The sequence below is a fragment of the Hydra viridissima genome, unplaced genomic scaffold, assembly GCF_058129835.1.
Source record: "Hydra viridissima isolate aposymbiotic clone 2 unplaced genomic scaffold, HvirCarnegie_v1 scaffold_5, whole genome shotgun sequence".
Lineage (NCBI taxonomy): Eukaryota > Metazoa > Cnidaria > Hydrozoa > Anthoathecata > Hydridae > Hydra > Hydra viridissima.
The window spans coordinates 11,304,428-11,310,958 of record NW_028324304.1 but is presented as its reverse complement, the minus strand read 5'-3'; the positions used below and the strand labels follow the sequence as shown (position 1 = coordinate 11,310,958).

Sequence of the window (6,531 nt, the reverse complement as noted above, 5' to 3'; positions counted from 1 at the left end):
CTTTGTAAACTACCAATCAATTTCACGAACCCATTCCTCAAATAGTGTGCCATCCATCCAACTCTTCTTTTAGCTGCGATAACGGCAGGGTAAGTGCTTTATACCTTTCAAGCATCAGGGCAATTTGGCTTAGCCAATGACAAGCATTGGCAATTTCTCCCCAATTTCATTTGCGGATGCCTATCCTGTCAAATGTTTCCCACTAACGCAATTTTCATTTTTAATATGTAAAGATTTATTTGATTGGATCCGAAAAACAAGATAAATTCGTCAGCATTATAAACCTGGCTCAGGTAATATTTTGTTAAAATGTTTGGTAATGTGGTTTCCTCCCATGATGCTACCATTTTACTTGTGCACGCATTAGTTTCACCAGAAACTGTTTTCAAATGATATATCATATCGTTTCTCCCAAAGGTCTAACCAGCCATTTGAAGCATGAAAATCAATAACATCCATTTTCGCAATTAAAGCAGAGGCAGTGACCTCTCTGCCACAAACAATAAAAAAAGCTATTTGAAGCCATTTTGAAGCCATTTTCCATAAACGCTGATGTTTTGGGTTATTTTCTTTCTTCACAGCATCCAAAGATCATCTCAAAGATCTTTTCCTTTGTTTCTAAACCATGATGATGAACTGTTCTTTGGTATCCCATAATTTAAAGCGATCTTTGTTCGACTTAACTAAGTTCGAGTTATCCGAGGTTTGATTTAACCAGAAATTTTTATTAGAAATCGATTAGACGATTCCAAGAAACCAAGAAAAACAGTTCAAGATAATAAAAGTTCCAGTTAACCGGTGTTCGAGCTTTCGGGATTTAACTTTATTGACAAATATTTTAAAAGAAGGGTCTACAATAATTACTAATTCCAAAAAGATATTGAAAGTAAAAACTTCTAAGATGATAATAATTCTTTTTCTTTTTTTTTTATTTCATTCAAAAAACTTAGTTTTTCTTATTTTTCGTTCATCCAAAGCTTCTTTCTTTTTTATCCAAGAAGTTCTTTCTAACTCTGTTTTTTGTTTACTTATCATTTATTTATATGAATAAGTCTTCGTGTGTCTTTTCATAATCGCTGTTTTTAATTCTCCCTCTTCATAAAAGTTAAAAACCACAGCTTTTTTTTCAGGTTACAGTTTTTGCGATAACATTAAACTACAACAACGCGAATATTTTTGTTGCAATTTTTTTAGAATTATATATCTCTTTCCTCTTAAAGTGTCTTGTATAATTTTTTTCTCAAATGTGATGCTTTTGTTCTATGTGAAGTGATCAACAAAATTGTTTTTCCATCTTTGTTATGTCTTATTGAAACAGTTCCTCTTGCTTTTCACTCACATCACCCAAGTTTTTTAGGAAAAAAGTCAAGATGCTTGTGAAAGAAGTGGACCTAAGGCTCATTTAACAACCAAGAGTTTTGAACTTATCAATCATATTTAACAACCAAGTGTTGATCCCTTGCTCTGCTGTCCCATTCACATATAAAACATAGAAACTTTATAAATCCGTTTCGTTGATCAAGAAGCAAGGAGAAAACTTTTAAATCTCCACATTAAACTAGTTTTTGATGAGTTTGTTAAAAAGTCTCCAATATTCCTTTTGGTACAAAATACCAAATTCATTCACTTGACTGTTAAAATAATTGCAGTAAACCAAATCCTCTTTCTGAAATTGAACTAACTCTTGTTCTATAATGGAAAATATATGTTGCAGATTACAACAAACTTTTTTTTCCCACTCTAGAACCGAACAATTCTGCTTTTTTTCCCATAACCAAAACTTCTCACTTCATCATTCAACTCCGCTTGTGTAAACAACTGATTGTATATTTTCTGGAGAACATTAGAACTCATTAATACTCGATTGACTTTCACTAAATTCAAAACTTGGCTGCAAAACGTCATTAGTAAACTGAGGTGGTTCAGGGACAGGAAATCTTGATCCATGTTTTACCGACTGATTAGCTGAAGTAAGGTTAGGATAGACAACTGCTTTCTTACTTTGGAGTTATATCCAGAAGCATCAATGCTGCAAAAATAACAACCGTTTGAATAATTTTTTGGATTCTTTATACCATGGGTACTGCAAATTTAAAACCTTTCTTCTCTTTTTTACACCATTTCCTGAGTTTCTCGACACAAGCATAACATATTTTGTGAGGAATCCAACATTTGTCTTGATTACCGGATTCTAGACCAAAATAAGCAAGTATACTTTTTTCACAAAGTCATTACTGTTTCTTTGATGTTTTTTAAATACTAAGGTTACCACATATCAAAAATTTTTATGAGAGTTTTTACAACGACAACCATATTTAGAGTGTGAATTACCAGTACATAGATTAAACACTACAATCCAAGGTTATACTAGATAATACAAGGTTTAACTGGAAGAAAACAAACAGTTATGCCATTTATCAGAACAACCAATCTAGCAACAATTGGTTTTTATTACCAAGATATTTTTACGGACCCCCTCCTCTCACTGAACTGTGCAAATGTTTCTTGTAACAATACACCATCACCATATATGGATACTTTGCTACTTGACCACAGGGTACAGTTGTAGTTACTTAGAGTATTCAAGAAGCCGATTAGTTTACTATCGACTGAATATGAAAAATATTCCGAACTTTAAAAAAATGTTACGAAGACACCTGTAAACAACACCTTCAAACCACATTTTTTCCTATCGCATTTTTAAAGTTGATGGAGCCTTTTTTCGTTTTAAACTCAAAAATAACTTCTTCAATTCCATTTCAAAACACTCTAGTATTCAATCACAGAAAATGATTTGTATTTAGAAGTATTAAACAACTTTCGATTACACAGCGTAAAAATATTTTACGAAAGTCATAGTTATGTCCATTTTTCATCAGTTCTATACAAAATGGGAAATGCTGAATACGAATTCAAAGCCCGTTTCTGTGTACTGTCAACCGTTCTCGCGCAATCGTCAGAAAATTACATTATTCACTCGCTAAATAGAATGTTACCATTAATTGTCTAAAAAATGAGCGCAACTTCTAATACTGACTTGAGTCATTACGAACCGAATCCTAAACGTAACTGCCCATCATAGGTTCATCTCATCGCCGTTGATGACACCTCTCTATGATTTGAATATTTTGGTAAAACCTCTAACCAACCTCTAACCATACTCTTCAGACACTGCTCCCATCTTTGGTCTGATGGAAATGCAAAAAGTGTAGCTTGATTGAAGTTCGAACTTCAATAGCGTAATGTGTTGTCACCAAATTTTCCACTAACTCTTTGTAGTCTTCACTTTTGTTATTTCCTAGAAATCCATTTACTACATATCTAAATGTCTATCACGCATCTTTTTCCAAACCAGACGCTGTTTTGAAGTCCCATGCAATAATTGATGTTTTGGTTGTTTTGGTCCAATATGGTAGTCCCAAATAAAACAAAAAGATTCTGCAGATAGTTTAAAAATTCGAGGCGCCAAAATTATGTTAAAAAATACCTAAACAGAAAAGAGCAGAAGTTTGTAAATTTAAAAAACAATTTTATAAAAAAACAATACAGCATTTTAAATAACTGTAACTCTTAGTTTTTCATTTTTTGTAATAAAATAACTGGTTTTGTTAACACTTCTGTGATTTTCTTTTCTACTCTGATCTTTAGTAAGAACAAAGCTGTGCCTTTTTTGAGACCATAAACTAGTTTTGAGGCTTCGGTAACAGACTTTACAGCACGTTCAACTGATTGAGAGTTGTTAGGAAGATAAGTGAGCTGCAAAACCTCTCCAGATTCTTTTGCCTTCATCAGGTCAACAGATGAAAAATATATTGTAGTAGGAGGTTCTACTTCAATTTCAGATACTTGTACTAGATCAGTCCAACTTTTACAACCAAAATCAATCTTCGTAATAGTTTTGGGTTTAATCTTAGGAATAAAGTTTTTAATTTCCTCATTTAGCTTCCTAATTTTGAGTATTTGATCTAAAGATTTATCTCGATTTTTTTTCTCATCATCCATAATCATGCAATAGAGAAAGTTTTCCTGTAAACAGCAAAATGAATTACCAGCTAATTTTCTTAAGACAACTTCTTGTATCTTTTCATCTTGTAGCTTAGTCAGCTCAATCGTTTTGAAAAGAATTTTTGCTGAATCTTTATAGTGACCTTTTTAAAGCAAACCAAATTGGAGAATACACTTGAATTATATACTTTATTATCATAGTTAACTCTGAAGATGGATTTTCCTTTCTAGTGTATTTATACATAATACATAACGCAAGTGTCAGCCATCTTGCATGGTTCACAAGTCCAGGTTTTGTCATTGCATATTTTTGGAGACTTTGCTTTTACTTATGCCAACAGTATATTCATATCGTTTTCTTTGATCATTACTTAAATCAGAAATAACAGTTTCACCTACAAATGATTGAATTTCTGACTTTATTGCAGAAAAACGTATTATAGGGAGTTCATGTATGAACAAATCACACCTTTAAATTTTTTTTGGATCATTTGTTTTTCCATCAAATAAAGTAATTACTTGTCAAAATGGTAATTCATTTTGGTGGAGTTGACATCCTACTAAATGTAATTTTCTACTTATAGTTTTTTCCAGGTAAACAATTAAGCCATTGTCAGCACCAGTATTTGAACTTGTATTATCAAGAACCAAAGCTTCAAGAGTTTCCACACTATTAAATTCTTCTAGAACTTCTTTAGTTAAATTTGCTTTAGTAACTCCAGTTCCATTCATAATAATTTTATGTGTTAAATACCTTCTTGCCTTTTTTCCACTCTCTGCAGTAAATGTAAGATGTTCTTCTTTTTCAATTCCTGGTATTATTATTGGTTCACCTTCCAAATTGTAACTAATTTTGTGAACAAGTGTTTCTTTATCTTTTTTATCATCAACTCCAATAACTTTTAATTGAAAAATCTCTTTTTTATGTTCAATGCCAAGTTGTACTCCCATTCGAATCTTCTCATTAAAAACTTTTTTTTCTGTAATAATATCAGTAACTGCTACTATGCCATAGTCAATGAGTAATCCTGTAGCTAAATGAGCAGCAGCATTGTTACTAATTTCATAACGTATGGCTGCTTTTGTAAAGTTAGGCAAGGGTTTGTAATTGTATGAAATTGGTATTTCTCCATAAAACTCTGGATCATGGCTGTTTTCAACATTTTCACGATCATCATCCCAAACATTGCTATCAGATGATGCATTATCACAATAAACAAAAATGAAATTGATTTAAAAATATTTAAGTTAAAAAATTACTTACACCATTAATTCTGCTGACCTAAAATGGATTGTAAACCCACATTAAGTACCACTAGAGCAGGAGTACTTAAGTACTTGTACAAAATTTTATAAAACCTAAGAATAAGAAGACACACAAAAGCAAAAGTAAGAAAATTAGTATAAAAATAAAATGAAAAAATAATAATGAATTTAAATTTTTCTATTCATACCAACCTCTAAATTCAAGTTGTTAAGACTTTCCCCACAAGATTCTTGTTTTTTAAATGTTCCATTTACTTGGTTTCTATTTATGTTTAATTTTTCTTTTTGATTAACTTTGCCAATCTGAAATGACCTTTTTCACCTTTTTTAGCTCTTTGGTCTTTTAAGTACTCCCTTTCATTCACTGGTACCTAAATTTTTTTTTAAAAAAAAACTATCCATTTTTTACAATCATCAAGTAAATCTTAATATAATTTAAAACTCATGTTGTTAAATACCTTTATTTCTTCATCACAAATGACATGTTTTTCAATCAAAAAAACATGTTTTTTCTTACAGTCTTTAACATCACATTTAACCAGTCTGCAGAAATATTATACTTAAATTTTGAAATATTATTTACATGTAAGAATAAAGTATGCAAGAAATTGTCTCAAAGTAAGTCAAGATGATAATTAATTTTTTAAAAATTCAAAACTTGAGGAATAAGTTTTTAAAATACCTGTCATTACATTTAGCCACAGGCAGTTCACATTTACACGCAGATAAATCAAATAACGAATCAAAATTCTTTTCCAAATAAGCAATTCTATATTTGTTCCATTTTGATTTTTCTATTTCAGTTAAATTTTTGCATTTTATGCCATCAAAAATATTGATAGACAAAAAAATAGTTTTAATATTATTATCAATAAATATGGCAATTTTTACAAAATTTAATAAATAACTTAATATAAAAACACTGACAAAGCATATAATCTATACAAACTGCTGGTATTGATTTATTGTTATCTGTTGAAGCTATTAAAAATAGTTCATTACAACAATTTTGAGTTTCTTTTTGACGTTTATATATATATATATATATATATATATATATATATATATATATATATATATATATATATATATATATATATATATATATATATATATATATATACAATATATTTTATAAAGGTACTACCATTATGTCGGTTTGTTTACTTCATTTATTTGGAAGTTTATTGTTTAAAAGTTCCGTACAGCGCGCTATAAAGGTAATTAGTTCAACTTGAAATCTTACTTTTTTGATAGAAA

The 6,531-nt window shown here is 30.1% G+C and overlaps 1 pseudogene across 1 annotated transcript; it reads right to left on the bottom strand.

Annotated features, from left to right (window-relative positions):
- Positions 1 to 3,570: 3,570 nt before the first annotated feature.
- On the bottom strand, positions 3,571 to 6,421 carry LOC149888659 (uncharacterized; annotated as a pseudogene). The gene is made up of 5 exons (XR_016452966.1): positions 6,416 to 6,421; positions 5,954 to 6,210; positions 5,730 to 5,814; positions 5,467 to 5,642; positions 3,571 to 5,220 (listed from the first exon to the last, which is right to left on the bottom strand). The product of XR_016452966.1 is annotated as an uncharacterized LOC149888659 (transcript).
- Between the last annotated feature and the right edge of the window lie 110 nt (positions 6,422 to 6,531).